Raw genomic sequence first — 18,305 nt, 5'->3', positions numbered from 1 at the left:
CGTGGAGCCTGCTTGAGGTTCCCTCTCTCCCCGCCTCTGCCCCTCTTTCCCACTCGTGCCTTCTCTCTAAAAACAAACAAAACCCCTCAAATCTATAGATCTTATTATTACAGATACCTAACTCACTCACCCATCCTGCCCTGGAATCCTTTCCTTCTCACCATCAACACAGCAAATATTAAAGACTAAAAAGTAAGGAATTCAGAGGTACTAACAGAAAGAAAAGGTGTTGGTTAACTCAGCTGCACCCAGAAGTTCACACCAAACAGATACACAAAGCTACATAATTTGAATTGTGTAATGCCATAGTAACCTCAACTTCCTATCTGTAAACACTGTCTTGTTCTAAAGCACTCAAAGCTCAGTTCTAAAAGAACTGTTATTGATTCTTATTTGTGCTGAGGTAAAGAATCTGTGCTAAATTTCTATATAGTTCTCATAATAAATTACCACTGACTGTTCTAAAAGGTATTTAAAAAGGGGTCATTCTGAAAAGATCACTTGGCCACTATTGCAATATGAAGCAAAGGAGAAAGATTAAAAAACAAAACAACTCTAGTCATTAGTATTCTATTCATTTTTTGAATTCCTGTAGTACTGTATAATTATCTGCAGTAGTGTGTAAGTACCATATATTCTTTGCAATATCATAGCTACTTTATGTTATTATTTACTTTTTTGGTATATTCCATATTTTCTTGACAAAAATATAAGCTTTGATGGCCAGGTCTCTCATTTATATTCTTTCTCAGTATCTACTTTGTTGTCCAGTAGGTACTCAAAAAAATGTTGATTCACATCTATGGAGAACCTCTTCAATTCAAGGAGTTTTCCCCAAAAACCATCCCTAGTGGTGAACTATGATGACCTTAGATACTACTTTACAGAAAATAAAAATCTGGACAGGAACTGCTTCAGGTCTTTCTACCTTCAACTCCAATGAACTTATATACATGCACATGTATGATTTTTTGTTCCCTCCTAAAATTATGAAGTATTCCCAAGATAGATTTGGCACATATGAAGCAAATAAACAAAAATTTTGTTAAATAAATAAATGAAACAATGAATAAAGTGAACGATCAATGGTAACTGCCATACTAGCTCCAATCCAAGAATCAAGAAATCATAAAATATTATTTATGGCTTTGTTCCAACAACGAAGTCTAAAAGCAAGCCCTCAAAATAATATTTTGTTGAAAAAATTTTAACTTTATAGTTTCACTTTTACACCTAGTATTAGAATGTCCATATTTAAATGCCAAGCTGTAATCTAAAACTAAAAAAAAAATCTCAATACAAAAAATGCTCAATTTCAACCATAATTTACAGAAAACATAATTTTCAGTTAGGAAATGTTCTCAACCAGAGAGGTCTAATAGAAACAGAATGTGATTCATATATGTAAATTTTTTTAAAGTTTATTTTTTTAGTAATCTCTTTACCCAACATGGGGCTCAAACTCATAACCCTGAGATCAAGAGTCACGTGCTCTTCTGACTGAGCCAACCAAGCACCCCCACACATGTAATTTTTCATATTCTAGTAGCTGTATTTGAAAAAAAATTGAAGTTAATTCTAATATAATTTAACCAGATATCTAAAATGTATTTCAACATTTAACCAATACAAAATTGAGATATTTTACATTCTTTTTTCATACCAAATCTTTGAAAATCAGTACTTATTTTTACCACATTTATTTTCAGACATGCCTTATATCAAGTGCTCAACGGTCACATGTGACTAGTGACTACCCAAATTGGATAGTGTACACACCCACACATTTTATTAAGACCTTATCAGTGCTCAAAAAGATAATAGTGTGCAATTTAAAGGGATGCTTACACACACACACAGATTTAATTTTATAATTTTTAGATTTTACTGTAAACCCTACATTAATAAACCAGAGTCTTCACTATGAATAGGAACCAAGGTTTAAGCAAAGCCTTCTGGAAAATAAGCACATTTCTTTCTTTAGCTAAAAAATAATCTTTGAAATCTTTGATATTAAATACATTGAAAATTTATATTAGGATTTATTCCAACAAAAGAAGAGACTTAAGTCCATACATTCTGAAACTAGAAGAATACCTTAATTTTTACATACTTAACTATCTTAAAGGTTTACAAAAAAACTGTATTACTGCTTGGATGGGGTTCAAAATCTATACACTAGGTTATACACCAACCTAAAGTTAGAGTTTATGGAAATTAATTTACAGTGGTTTCCAACCCCCCACAAATATTATACATATTCCACGTTACTTACCCATAGCCACAGATCGGATTGGAAACTTAAGCAAATCTGTGCTAGTAACTGTGTGTTTAGAAACAGCTCCCAGTCTCACATTGTAAAGAACCACACTTGACAACTGTTTCTAACACAGTTGCGAACTACCACAGCTTTTTCCAACTACTAAAAAAATCCACTGAATAAACTGAAATCAAGATAAAATTCATTTAAAATGTTTTTAAATATTTTACTTAAAACTTAAGCATTTTACTTAAAAATTTTTCTTAAATATTTTAAGGTAGAGTCCAGAAATAAAGTCATAATATGTAATTATTCAATATATTATTACATATTCCATTCACATATTCAGTTATTAATTACACACATATACACACACTTCTGAATTTCCAAAACAACATGAACTATAGGGATTATCTAAGACTGGTAAAAGAAAAAATATTTACACTTTGACCACTGAATAATAATCTTTAGAAGCCACTTCTTTGATATTATCAACACTTACTGAAAACTCAAACAAGGCTTCATTTCAACAGAAAAAATTTAGACCAACTCATTCTAAACTGCCGAACATAAAGTGTGTTCAACAAATATTTGCTGAATAAATGTAGAATGAACGAACGAATGTGCCATGCACCGTATGAGTTACTGGTGAGACAGAGCAACCATTAATTCTTTCAATGTCTGGTAGAATTTACCAGTGGAGCAGTCTGGTCCTGGGCTTTTGTTTGCTGGGAGGTTTTTGATTACTGAGTCAATCTCCCTACTAGTAATTCATCTGTTCAAATTTCCTACTTCATCATGATTCAGTCTTGGTAGGTTGTATATTTCTAGGAATTTATCCATTTCTTCTAGGTTGTCCAATTTGTTGGCATACAACTTCATTCTAATCTTCCAATGCTAAAACAAACAAAAAAAACCTCTCCCAATCTTTTGTATTTCTGTGCTCTCAGTTGTAATATTTCCTCTTTCATTTTTTATTTTGTGTCCTATTTCCTTTTGTCTTGGTGAGTGTAGCTAAAGGTTTGTCAATTTTGTTATCTTTTCAAAGAACCAATTCTTAGTTTCCTTAATCTTCTCTATTGTCTTTTGACTCTCTATTTTATTAATTTCTGTTCTAATCTTTGTTATTCTCTTCCTTGTATTAAATTTGGGCTTTTTGTCTCTTCCTAGTTCCTTGAAATATAAAGTTGTCTCAGACTTTCTTGTTTCTTGAGATAGACATTTATTGCCACAAACTTTCCTTCTGAACTGCTCTTGCTGCATGCCACGTATCTGTCTGTCACAGTTCCATTTTTTTTGTCTCAAGGTATTTTTTGATTTCTCTTTTGATTTCTTCTTTGACCCACTGGTTGTTCGGTAGCATACTATTTAATCTCCACAAATTTGTGAATTCTCTGGTTTTCTTTATATAATTAATTTTCTAGTTTCATACCATTATGGTTGGAAAAGATGCCTGATATGATTTCAATTCTCTTAAATTTATTAAGACTTTTTTGTGGCCTAACATATAATCTATTCTGGAAAATGAGTCTCTTGTAAGGCAGCATATGATGGGTCTTCTTCCTTTTATGATGGGTTCTTGTTATGTTCTACCAAGCATTCAAAGATTTAACATCAACTTTTCTAACCTCTTTCAAAAATAGAAGAGGACAAAACTCTTCCAAAGTCAAGGCAGACATTATCTTGATAGCAAAACCAGATAAGGATGCCACAAGAAAATTATTGGCCAATATCCCTGATGAACATAAATATAAAAATCCTCAATGAAATATCAGCAAACTGAATTCGACAATACATTAAAAGAAGCAGACACCATGATCAAGTGGGATTTATTCCAGGGATGCAAGAAGGCCTAACAGCTACACATCAGTTAATGTGATACACCACGTTAACAAAATAAAAGAAAAAAATCATATGATCATCTCAATAGATGCAGAAAGGGCATCTGACAAAATTCAACAACCATTTACGATAAAAACTCTCAGCCAAGTGGGTATAGGGAACATACCTCAGTAAACGCCATATAAGATAAACCCACAGCTAACATACTCAATGGTGAAAAGCTAAATGCTTTTCCTCTAAAAACCAGGAACAACAAGACCAATATGCTCACTCTTGCCACTTTATTCAACACAGTATTGGAAATCCTAGCCAGAGTAATCAGGTAAGACAAATAAAGGCATCCAAATTGGAAAGGAGGAAGTAAAACTGTCACTATTTACAGGTGACATAGTATATATACAAGACCCTAAAAACATCAAGAAATTGTTAGAATAAATTCAATAAAGTTGCAGGATACAAAGTCAATACACAAAAATTTGTTGCATACATGAAGAATTAACTATTAAAAATTAAAAAGAAAACCCATTTACAAATGCACAAAAACAAAAAAATACCCAGGAATAAATTTAATTAAGGAGGTAAAAGACCTATATACTAAAAACTAGAAGACATTAATGAAAGAAATTGAAGAAACAAATAAATGGAAAGATATTCTGTACTCATGCATTGGAAAAATTAGTACTGTTAAAATGCCCATACTAACTCAAAGCAATATACAATTCAACACAATCCCTTTCATAATCCCAATGGTATTTTTCATAGAAACAGAACAAACAATTCTAAAATTTGTATGGAACCATAAAAGACCCTGAATAGCCAGAGCAATCTTGAAAGAGGAGAACTAAGCTGGAGGCATCACACTCCCAGATTTCAAAATATCTTACAAAGACATAGTAATTAAAACAGTATTACATTGGCATAAAAAGACACATAGATCAATGGAACAGAATAGAGGGCCCAGAAATACACCCACACATATAAGGTCAATTAATTTACAACAAAGGAGCCAAGAATACACAATGCAGATAGGACACAATAAACAATGTTGGAAACACTGGACAGCCAAATACAAAAGAATGAAACTGAACTACTAGCTTACACTACACACAAAAATAAACTCAAAGTGGATTAAAAACTTCAAACCGTAAAATTCCTAGAAGATAACATAGGCAATAAACTCCTTGACACAGGTCCTGGCAATGATTTTTTGAATTTGACACCCAAGGCAAACCAACAAAAGCAAAAATAAACAAATGGGACTACTTCAAAACTAAAAAGCTTCTGCACAGCAAAGGGAACAAAATGAAAAGACAACCTATTGAATGGAATAAAATATCTGTAAATCATGTATCTGATAAACTAATATACAAAATATATAGAGAATTCCTACAACAGCAAAACAAAAATGAAACCCTAACAATATAATTTAAAAAATGGGCAGTAAATTAGAATAGACATTCTCCCAAAGACCTACAGAAGGCCAACAGATACATGAAAAGATGTCAACATTTATAATCATTGGGGATGCAAATCAAAAGGGATATCACCTCACACGTGTTAGAATGGCTATTATCAAAAAGACTAGAATAACAAGTGTTGGCGATGTAGAGAAAAGGATCTCTGGGGTGCCTGGGTGTGTCAGTCGGTTAAGCAAGTGAGGTTAAGCGTCTGACTCTTGACTTCAGCTCAGGTCATGAGGTCAAGGGTTCATGACTTCAAGCACCACTGTCAGCGCAGAACCTGCTTGGGATTCTCTCTCTGCCTCTTCCCCACCCATTCACACTTGCTTACTCTCTCAAAATAAATAAATAAACTTAAAAAAAAAAAACCCAGAAGGATCTCTTGTGCACTTCTGGTGGGAATGTAAACTGGTACAACCACTATAGAAAAAAGTATAGCGTTTCCTTAAAAAGTTAAAAGTAGAACTACCATATGATCCATTTGGTATCCACTTCTGGGTATTTACCTGAAGAAAACAAAAACACTAACTTGAAAAGATGTATACACCTCCCACCCCATATTCACTGCAGCATTATTTACAACGGCCAATATACAGAAACAACCTGTGTCCACTGATTGATGAATCGATGAAAAAATTGTATATATACACAATAGAATATTATTCAGTCATAAAAAAGGATGAAATCTTGCCATTTGTGGAAACACAGATGGATCCCAAAGGCATTACGCTAAGTGATGTAAGTCAGATGAAGAAAAGACAACTACCATATGATCTCTCTTACATGTGGAATCTAAAAGAAAATAAAAAACTCCAAACACAAAACCAACCCCCTGCCCTGAACACCAAGTTCATAAATACAGACAACAGAATGACAGTTGCTAGAGGTAGAGGGTGGATGGTGGGAGAAATAAACTTTTTGTCTCCAGGCTAAATAAGTCAAATTATAAATAAATGAAATTTTAATTGAGAGAGAGAGAGAGAGAGAGAGAGAGAGAGATACATCTGAAGAAAGTAGCTCCAACATTGTTGGCAAACCATAAAAGGAAAAAAAAAAAAGAAAGAATGAAATGAAACACAGCAACCAAAACAATATTGTACCTGCCCTCCAGGAATTCAGGAGAGACGCAGACAACTAAATAGGCGATGACAATACAGTATGTCACATGCTGTTAACAGGGATAAGCAGAAAGTTCTATGGAAATATACAAGAATATCTAATCCAATATTAGATGATGTTGGAGTAGGATACTGGGGTATCAGTGAAGGTTTCTTGAAAAAATTCCAAAATGAGACTGATGACAATTGGGAATTAGTCAAGCAGGAAGAATAGTGTTTGTCAAGACCTGAAGGTGCTCACCTCCAGCACAGGTCTCCAGGAACTACAAGTTGCTCCATATGGCTGTATCATGTAGTAGGGGCTGGATTATGAAGGGTGCTATAAACACTTTAAAGAATTTAGATGTTATCTTGAAGGTCAAGGATTGTTACTGAATATTTTTTTAAGTTTATTTATTTATTTTGAGAGAGAGACAGACCGACCTAAGCAGGCTCCACACTGTCAACACAAAGCTTGATGGCAAGGCTCAAACTCATGAACCATGAGATCATGACCTGAGCCAGTCAGATGCTTAACCCACTGAGCCATCCAGGAGCCCCACCACTGAATGGTTTTAAATAGAGCAGCAAGCAACATGCTCTGATTTGTATTTTAGGAAGATTACTTAAACAGTGTAAAAACAACTGGAAATGGATGGTAATGGTGGTGGGAGACCAGTTTAGGATGCTATGGCAGAAATACAAATGAGAAGAGATAAACATGGCTTGAACTATGGTTAATAAAAAAGGAAGAAGTGAATAGATTTGAGATACATGCACAAGGTAAATTCATAAAACTTAATGAGTGAATGGATATGAGGGGCGGGTAGAGAAGAGGATGCAGGGGCACCTGGGTGGCTCAGTCGGTTAAGTGTCCGACTTCGGCTCAGGTCATGATCTCGTGGTTCACGAGTTCGAGCCCCGCATTGGGCTCTGTGCTGACAGCTTGGAGCCTGGAGCCTGCTTCTGATTCTGTGTCTCCCTCTCTCTCTGACCCTCCCCCCATTCATGCTCTCTCTCTGTCTCAAAAGTAAATAAACGTTAAAAAAAATTAAAAAAAAAAAAAAAAAAAAAAGAGGATGCAGCCAGGAGTAATACTGATTTGGGCAATCCAATGGATGGTGCCATGTACTAGGGCAGGGATCTTTGTGGGCAAGCTAGGGATGGAATGGGGAGGAAAAGATGAGTTCAGGTTTGGGTTTTGAGTTTTGAGGTACTGTGGGACATACAAGTGGAGATTCTCAACAAAACAAGTTTCAATGAGTGATTTGAAGAGAGAATTTTATCACTTTGCAAATATACTATAGTAGGAGCAGAGAGTTACAAAGCATAGATTTAGCTATCCTTATTTACATACTATGATATAATATAGATACTTGATACTAATGTGCTATCCAATCCTTGAGAAAAAGCTATATAATGTACAATGGATTGTTATATATTGAGGTCAAAATTATCAATACCACATATAAAAAATATCTGTGGGTCCCAGAATTGACAAGAGTTCATAATTCTAGCTAGCTTGATGAAAAATAAAAGAATCTTTTTAAAGTTAGCAACTTTCATAAATTTTAAGTAGCTTTAAGTGGATTTAGACAATGATATTATTCAAAAGCAACATTACATCTAAAGTAGAAGCTGATATGACCAGGGAATCAAGTGAATCATTAATTTAAGATCAGAATGACAATGGCACCAAGTCAGCAATTAAGACAAACCTCATTAATTATGGGCTAATCTAGGATTCATGTAAGTCAGCAAATTTTAAAAACCTGTTAATTTCCAACTATTTGTTAGTCACAATGAATATAAAGATCCGCTTTATTCAGTAGGAAGCTAGACATACAAACAACTGAATCACTATAATAACCACCATATTAAAGGCATACACAAGGTGTTAGGAAAATATGAGGTAGAGTACGTTAATCACCATATACACACAGCTTAAAAGAAAACAATTTAGCTTGTCCCTAATTTTATTTTCACATTAAATTTAGAAATTTTTAGAAATACCTTTTATTACTTTAGTTTTATAGAGAAGGAATACCAAGACCAGGAGAGTTAAGTATGAAAATCGAAATAAGAGTAAGACTATTATAATCTAACAAGCATTAAATGCTTAACCTTTGTTGTCAACTCACTTGAGAAACCATTTTTCTGAAAGAAAGAAAATGGACCTCATGGAAGGGAGGGGAGGCAGAGCATCATCAGTTCTCTTTCTTTCATAGTTTTAAAGTTAGACCATAATTTCTAGAACTATATGATTTCTAGTAATGTTTTACAGATCAAGAGATTACCTGACAGGAAAGAATATTATCAGCCTGTTTTACTGACATTAAAGTTCAGGGAAATGCTGAAGGTTAGAAAGTTAGTAAGTGGAAGCAAAGTAAGTTTCAGCTCAATGGACTCTAAGTACAATCTTATGTATGTATGTATGTATGTATGTGCATATGTATGCATGTATGTATATATGTAATTTGAATGTCTCAAAAGTTTATTTTATAATATGAATAATGATAGTAATTGGACTAATAGTAGTAACAGCAGTACCACTACTGCTACTAGTACTACCACTATTAGTGTACCTAATACTGAATACTTACATGTGGCAAACACTACTGTTTCAGATATTTTATACATATATAGGCATATCTCAAGAGATTTGCAGGTTTGGTTCCAGACCACTGCAATAAAGTGACTACCACAATAAAGCAAGTCAAATAAATTTCTAGTTTCACAGTGCATATAACAGCTATGTTTATACTATACTGTAGTCTGTTAGTTGTGCAATAGCATTATGTCTAAAAAAACAACATACATACTTAAGTTAAAAAATGTTTTATTGCTAAAAAAAGCTAACCATTAACTGAGCTTTCAGGAAGTCATAATCACTGATCACAGACCACCACAAAATAATGAATAAGTTCAAAATACTGCAAGAATTATCAGAACATGACACATACACACAAAAAGAGCGAAATGCTGTTAGAAAAATAGCACTGATAGACTTGCTTGATGCAGGGTTGCCACAAACCTTCAATTTGTAAAAAATGCAGTATCTGTAATATAAAGTGATGTGCAGTAAAACACAGTATCCCTGGGGCACCTGGGTGGCTCAGTGGGTTGGGGGGCCAACTTCGGCTCAGGTCATGATCTCGCAGTCCGTGAGTTCGAGCCCTGCGTCAGGCTCTGTGCTGACAGCTCAGAGCCTGGAGCCTGTTTCAGATTCTGTGTCTCCCTCTCTCTGACCCTCCCCTGTTCACGCTCTGTCTCTCCCTGTCTCAAAAATAAATGAAACGTTAAAAAAATTAAAAAAAAAAAAAACAACAACACAGTATCCCTGTTCTAAGTCACTAAATCACTGTATCAACTCTATGAGGAACATATTATTATTTAAGTTTATTTATTTACTTTGAGAGAGAGATAGAGAGTACATATGGGGGAGAGGCAGAGAGAGAAGGAAAGAGAGAATCCCAAGGAGGCTCTTGTGCTATCCCAAGTAGCCCCAACATGGGGCTCAACCCCACGAACCAGGAGATCATGACCTGACCAAGATCAAGGGTCAAACGTTCAATCAATTGAACCACTCACACACCCCATATATTACTTTTTTAAATGTTTATTTTGAGAGAGAAAGAGAGTGCGCGCGCGCGCGCGCACACACACACACACACACACACACACACACACGAGCAAGATGGGGGAGGAGGGGCAGAGAAAGAGAAGAAGGTGAATCCCAAGCAGGGATCGCATGCTCTTAGCATAGAGCGTGACAGGAGGCTTGATCCCAGAACCATGAGATCATGACCTGAGCTGAAATCAAGAGTTGGACGCTTAAACATCTGAGCCACCTAGGCTCCCTTATGAGGAACATATTATTTTATTCCTAGTTTACAGAGAAGGAAACCAGTCAAGGAAAGGTTAAGCATTTTGCCCAAGGTTATGCAATATTAAGTAGCAGAGGCAGAATCTGAACTCAGACTAGCTCCAGAGCCCCATACTCTTAACCACTGTACTATCTAAATACAAATTAGTCTTGGGGCACCTGGGTGGCTCACTCGGTCAAGATTCCGACTTCGGCTCAGGTCATGATCTCACGGTTTGTGAGTTCGAGCCCTGCATCAGGCTCTGTGCTGACAGTTCAGAGCCAGGAGCTGGCGTCAGATTCTGTGTCTCCCTCTCTCTGCCCCTCCCCTGCTCACACTCTGTCTCTCTCTCTCTCCTAAAAGAAAATAAAAACATTAAAAAAAGTAAAAATACATATATACATACAAGTTAATCTTGATAAATATTACTGGATATACTTATTACTAGGAGTATTTATCATACAGAAGAGTATCATGAAATAAAACATTCTTTTGGAAATGTTTACAGGATTTATTTATTTATTTATTTATTTAAAAAAAAAATTTTTTTTTTCAACGTTTATTTATTTTTGGGACAGAGAGAGACAGAGCATGAACGGGGGAGGGGCAGAGAGAGAGGGAGACACAGAATCGGAAACAGGCTCCAGGCTCTGAGCCATCAGCCCAGAGCCTGACGCGGGGCTCGAACTCACGGACCGCGAGATCGTGACCTGGCTGAAGTCGGACGCTCAACCGACTGCGCCACCCAGGCGCCCCTGTTTACAGGATTTAAAAAAATCATACTATTTCAGGTCTTTATTAAGTGTTAGTAAGTTAACATTTTATACAAAAACACCAAAACATATACGTCAGACCGTTTATTTTCATAATGGGCACCTCTTTAGATCTTTCTGTATTATAAATATCAATAATACTTGGATACAGTATAGTACAGTGATTAAAAATACAGACTGGGAAAACGGTACTTATTTGGCTTAGAATCTTGGCTTAGTCGCCAGCTCTACAATCATGGACAAATTCCTTACTCTGTCTGATTTTCAGTGCATCCATAAAATGGAAATAATGGTGCCTACCTCATAAAATGTTGTAAACATTAATACTTAACACAGTACCTGGCAGAGACATCCATAAATGAGATGGGATGCTGAAAATTAGCCAGGTCCACTCAAAATATTCCAGTTAGAAGCCTTTTTAATATTATCCAATTCAGTCTTCAAAAAAAAAAAAGCTGAAGTAGAAATAATAATTACTAGTATAAACTACCTATGATGGGTGTTCAGAGTAGTTCTTAAATAGCACAATATAATGTGAAATCCACAAATGCCATGGGCTGACCACAGAAAAAAATGAGTATTATCCCCTTTAAAATATCATTCTGGGAGGCTATAAAATTATTCCAACAATCCTGCCACAATTGAAGTATTTGTTACACTCATTTTTTTTTATTATAAAAATATGTTCACTTAGGAAATGTAAAGAAAAACACAAAAGGGAAAAAAGTTACTGAAAAATCCCATCACTCAGAATTTTATTCCCATTAATGCTTTAGAATATTCCAGTTTTTTTCCCTATCAAATGATATAATTGAAATACTGTACATACTGCTTTGTATATCTTGCTTTTTAATTTTCACTGTACCATGAACATGAAGAATGTTTATAGGTCATGAAATTTTTTCTGAAACATGGCTATCAATGGCTACAGAATATAAATGTTCCATGATTTATTCCAACAGTCTCTTGTTAAATTTATTTAACTACTCTGCTCTTATTAAAGTTTCCATTTTTCCTTGGCCATTTTTGTTAGTTTTTTCAATTCAAGACAAAAATTCGCCCTTTCAGGAAAGATAGGATTTTTGACATTAGCTTTATGTCATTCAGTGTCAAATAAGATAACTTATTAATAATAACAGATATAAGCTGAAAAATAGTTGGTTTAGAGAGATTAACTTTCCAGTCAAACAGCTAGTAAGCAGCAAGGCTGGGATTTGGTTCAGACACAGTCTTCTGTTCCATACCACCTCCCAAACAACAACATCAACAACATAATTGACACTACCCAGCCACCAGCACTAATAACGTGCAGTTAACATTTTATCAATGTGCCAGGTAGTGTGATCATTATTTTACATATATTATCTCCATCTCCTGTGAAGCAGAGCTAGTATTAGTGCAACTTAGACTATTCTGTTCCTAGGATATGTTTACATATGTACTTACATCTATGTGCCTTTATTCACTGTGTTCTTTCTGCTTACAATATCCGTCTCTTTTCTCTCTACTTACATAAGGTTATATAGTTTCGTGTTCTGTCAAGTCCCATGTTCTCTATCTATAAAGCCTTTCCCAACTTTTCCATTTTTGGATTGCTTTCTAATTTTTTTTTTTTTAATGTTTATTTACTTTTGAGGAAGAGAGAGACAGAGTAGGATCGGGGAGGGCCGGAGAGAGAGGAAGACACAGAATCCGAAGCAGTCTCCAGGCGCTGAACTGTCAGCACAGAGCCCGATGCGGGGCTCGAACTCATGAACAGTGATACTGAGACCTGAGCTGAAGTCAGATGTTTAACCAATGGAGCCACCCAGGTGCCTCTTGTATTGCTTTCTAATTGCAATTTATAAAAAGTCAAATCAAATGTAGAGTATTAGAAAGAAAACTACCTAGTTGTATCACTTTGGGCAAACCAATTAACCTCTCTATACCTCAATTCTTTGCCTGCAAACTGAAAGGGATGGACTTAGATCAGCAGTCTTCAAACTTCAGTACAGATGAGAATCATGTGGAGATCTTGTTAAAACACAATGCTGAGCTCCACCCTCGGTGTTTCTGAATCAGAAAGGGAAGAATGGGAGTAAGGATTTATACTGCCAACAAGTTCCAAGGGATGCTGCCTCTGCTGGGTCAGGAGTCACATTTTTGAGAATCAATGGGGCCACACACAAAAAAAGTCTTTGAAAGCCAAGGTAAATGGTGTGGTAAGAAAAAAAAAGGAAAATTTTCAATTAGAGTTGTAACATTTAATAAACCTTTTGTTAAGAGGTGGCTTAGGCAGCAATGTGCATATAAGAAACTAGGGTACAATAAAAAGACTCCTTCAATAATGGAAATAAACCAGAAAACCCTGGATTAAGGTGATGGTAGTAAAAAAGAGGAAAAAACAAACCCAAATTGTGATTCAGTCACTCTTCTCTGATAAAGTTTTTGCAATTATCCAATGGAAAGCTGTATGTATACATACTACTATTATTTAGAAAACACAGCATGAAATCAGGAATAATTTTCTGCCACAGTAAAATCACTATAATATCAATAGGGATCTAATGTTCAAGTTACTTTCTTAGTACCGGTCAACTTTAACCTTTTTTTTTTTTTTTTTTTAATGTTTATTACTGAGAGACAGAGAGACAGAGCATGAGCAGGGGAGGGGCAGAGAGAGGAGGAGACACAGAATCCAAAGCAGGCTCCAGGCTCTGAGCTGTCAGCACAGAGCCCGATGCGGGGCTCGAACTCACAAACCGCAAGATCATGACCTGAACCGAAGTCAGACACTCAACCAACCAACTGAGCCACCCAGGTGCCCCTAAACTTTTAAAAATAAAAAAACCTGGGGGAAAATGGCAGGATTGATAGACTCATTTTATCCCCAAGGCTCCTTACATTATTAGTAAGGAAATAAAAAGATACAAACCGCTACAAAAGAGAGAACAGGATAAAGCCATCAGTACACAAAAGATTTCAATGGATTTCTAGAAGACACAAAAATAAATGAGTGTTGACTGCAGAAGCAAAGCAGAAGAAGCTACTGCCTACTAAAGCATGTTAGAGGCTACAACTGAAGAGGGAGCTGTCAAATCCTTTCAAAACCTCAGATGAGCTTTGAACTCTGAAAAATGCAATTACAGTAAAGGACAATCATGGTATGTGAATCTGAAAGGAATGACATTCACTGTTGATCAACAAAAGGAAGTCAAGTCTGATCAAACCACCACACAAGAATAAAGGGAGAATAAAGAAATTTCCAGACAGGCTGAGACTTAGAAAGTTGGTCTCCTATATAACTTTCCTTAGGAAGTTACTTGATGACATAGTTCAACAAAACTAGGCAGTAAATATAGAAAGAAGATGATCTGGGATCCAGAAATTAATCAAGTTATCACAGAAAAGCAACAAAGGGAAGAAATTCCAAGATAAAGGTTGTGAAGCAGGCCCAAAGGAACTACAGATCAGAAGAGGACTCCAAAGAGCTGCAGGAATGAAAATTTCCTAGAAATTTCATAGGGAAATTAACAGGTTAGATAGTAAGAAGCTTGGAATAACTTGAAAACATGATAAAGGCAACAGGTGAAATGTAAAAAAAAGAATCCATCAGAATAGTTAGGAATGATCTCTTTTGAGTGGCCTATTAGGGAGTAGAGAAAGAGAAACTAGCACATACTTGGCGCTACAGAGAAAAATATCTCCATATTCATAGTAAACACTCATTTTTCAACCTCAAGTCATTTTACGTACAAATCACTGAAAAACACTTCACTAACAACATGGCAAACATTTATTAACCTTGATAATGAGAATGTACAGCTGTAACCACCTTTGTGGTGAAAGGCAAGAACTATGAGTATCCATCCTCATCTTACAAAAGAGGAAGTCTAGAGATATTATTCTTAGTTGAGGAAATGTAAAATTAAGCTTTAAATACATGTTTCAAAGTTTTATTGGGTTGAGGTGAGTGGTAGGAATGCTGTAAGTAAATCAACACAGCAGAAATCAACAATGTTTAAATTTGATGGAGAAACAGAATAAGATTTGATCAGCCAAAACAGATATCATGCTACTTATGCACAGAAACTCATCAACTTTACTCAAAGTTCACTGCTTAGGACTCATTTATCTTTAGTCTATGTACACAGTTTTTTATTTATTAATTTTTTAAATGTTTTATTTATTTTTGAGAGAGGAGAGAGACAGAGTGTGAGCAGTGGAGGGGGCAGAGAGAGAGGGAGACAGGATCTGAAGTAGGCTCCAGGCTCTGACTTGTCAGCAGAGCCAAATGCAGGGCTCAAACTCAGGGACAGCGAGATCATGACCTGAGCTGAAGTCGGATGCTTACCCAACTGAACCACCCAAGTACCCCTGGCACAGTTTTTTAAATCAAGGCATCAGATTTTCAAGTTTTTATACCCAAAAGTGCATAAACATTTGTTATCTAAAGACTACAAAATCAGTATATAAATTGCCCCAGTCAACAGAGAACAGGACTCTTGTTTGGAGAGAAGAGACATACATGACAACTAATGAACAAACTCACTCTCTCCCTCTTAATATACCAGAGTACTAGGTCATGTCTGACAATTAGAGACTATGAATATAAAATAAGATGCTACTTCTGTATTTATATAAAAGAAACTATAGAAAAGCAGTAAAAATAAATGTAGCTCAGAATCACAGGGGACGATTTCACAGAATAGACAGAGGTGCGGCTTGAGGATAAGATGCAGGAAGACTACGAAGGATGAAAAACTAGGTCTTCAGAAAAGGACATAAGAAAGCAAAAGTTAAGTAAGAAGCCCAGTGAGTCTGTCTTACTCAAAGCTTTCATGGGAAGACAAAGGAAGGTAGAGGAAAAAGTCTTCAGGAACCCAGAGGCACTGAATGAATATACAAAAGTGGCAGAGGTAAGAGTACAGAAATATTTTTCAGTAAGCTTATTTCCAAAATTACCAAGGAAACAGTCTGAGCATCAGAAATATAGGAATCACAAGGCAGCGCAAGCAGATTAAAAAATAACTCCATTATTTTTCTGCTTTACAGGAATAAATAGAAAATATATACATACTCAAATCTACCTTCAAGTTTTACCAGAGTAGATGAAATATCCTATTAAACAGCAGGTGGCGCCAAAATATTTTTTTTCACTAATGCTTTGAGTCATGTAAATCATTAAATAAAAGGAAAAAAACTTTTCATATTAGAACTGAAAAATATTTTTTAAAATTTATAAATTATCCAGATTTTCATGTGGTATCCCACAGACTGATGTCAATAACAACGTTCTAGAGCATGAATACTTCTTGAAAAACACAAGACTGCTTAATGCAAAAACCTGAATTGGAAGTACTTTGGGTTTTACTAAGTTTTACTTCTTACAAAGGAGTTACAGAGTAAACAATTAATGGCACTAACAGAATTTATTAGCAATATGGGTTATTTAAAGGTACCCTTTACAGAAATGTATTTCCCTTATTTATTTTTTAACATTTATTTATTTTTGAGACAGAGCATGAACGGGGAAGGGTCAGAGAGAGGGAGACACAGAATGTGAAACAGGCTCCAGGCTCCGAGCTGTCAGCACAGAGCCCAACGCAGGGCTCGAACCCATGGACCGTGAGATCATGACCTGAGCCGAAGTTGGACGCTCAACCGACTGAGCCACCCAGGCGCCCCCCCCTTCTTGATTCTAAGATGTATAAGGAGGAATACTACAACAAAATATATCCACTCATCTCAAAATCATCCAGAGCTCAAAGATTAAAATATAAAAATAATTGGAGATTTGGGGAACAACTCGTGTCAACATCAATGATTCATTCTGATGATGTCTGGGTTAGTTTAGGATTAAACTAATTTGCACTGATTGGGGTTAGGGGAAGGGGGGGGAAGCTTGGCAAGATTCAAAAGTAATAGCCTCTGGATGATTTACACAGAGGAAAAACAGCACATTTTCATAAATTCACAAATGGATGAGATCTCAAGAAAGATTTTGGTCCAATTTCTTGTATACAAATAGCTAAAGCTTTACTATGTCTTTCTTATCTGTAGCCCTCAAAGAAAATGTTTTCATAGTTACTTTTTCAGGATACCTGAGGGTTTTACACCCTTCAAACACCAGGAAATATTTTTTTAATTTTTAAAAAATGTTTTTATTTATTTTTGAGAGAGAGAAAGAGACAGAGCATGAGCAGGGGAGGGGCAGAGAGAGAGACACAGAATCTCAAGCAGGCTCCAGGCTCCAAGCGTTCAGCACAGAGCCCGATGCAGGGATCGAATGAACTAGTGAACAGTAAGATCATGACCAGAGCCAAAGTTAGATGCTTAACCAACTAAGCCATCTAGGCACCTCAGAATAGAATTTTAATCAATCTTGATTGAAAGTGTTTCTCAAGTAAATTACCTTAATCTTTTTTTTTTTTTAAGTTTATTTATTTATTTAGAGAGGGGGAGAGTGCACAAGGGGCAGAGAGAGGAGGAGAGAGACAGAATCTCATGCAGGCTCCACAGTGCCAGTGCAGAGCCCGATCCGGTGCTCGAACTCATACACCACAAGATCATGATCTGAGCTGAAATCAAGAGCCGGACTCTTTTTTTTTAATGTTTTATTTATTTTTGAGAGAGAGACAGAGTGCAAGCAGGGGAGGGGCAGAGAGAGAAAGAGAGACACAGAATCCAAAGCAGGCTCCAGGTTCCAAGCTGTCAGCACAGAGCCCAACACGGGGCTTGAACCCACGAACTGTGAGATCATGACCTGCACTGAAGTCAGACGCTCAACCGACTGACCCACTCAGGCACCCCTCAAGAGCTGGACTCTTAACCAACCTAGCCACCCAGGTGCCCCTACCTTATTTTGTTTTTAGAAGAATACCCTTAAAATAATGCAACACTTGATTATAGAATTGTAGAGGGGAGATTCATGCTGTTTTATTATTTTTATTATTTATTTATTTTTTGAGAGACAGAGCACAAGTGGGGGAGGGGCAGAGAGAGAAGGAGACACAGAATCCGAAGCA

The 18,305-nt window shown here is 36.0% G+C and overlaps 1 protein-coding gene across 1 annotated transcript in view; it reads right to left on the bottom strand.

Annotated features, from left to right (window-relative positions):
• The window catches only part of FBXO11 (F-box protein 11), an 86,490-nt gene that overhangs the window by 29,944 nt on the left and 38,241 nt on the right, over positions 1 to 18,305 (bottom strand). The gene's annotated exons all lie outside the window — the stretch shown is intronic.

The sequence above is a fragment of the Puma concolor genome, chromosome A3, assembly GCF_028749965.1.
Source record: "Puma concolor isolate L17-30 chromosome A3, mPumCon1.1.hap2, whole genome shotgun sequence".
Classification (NCBI taxonomy): Eukaryota; Metazoa; Chordata; class Mammalia; order Carnivora; family Felidae; genus Puma; species Puma concolor.
Note: the sequence above shows the minus strand (reverse complement) of the source record. Positions and strands in the feature narration are given on the sequence as shown.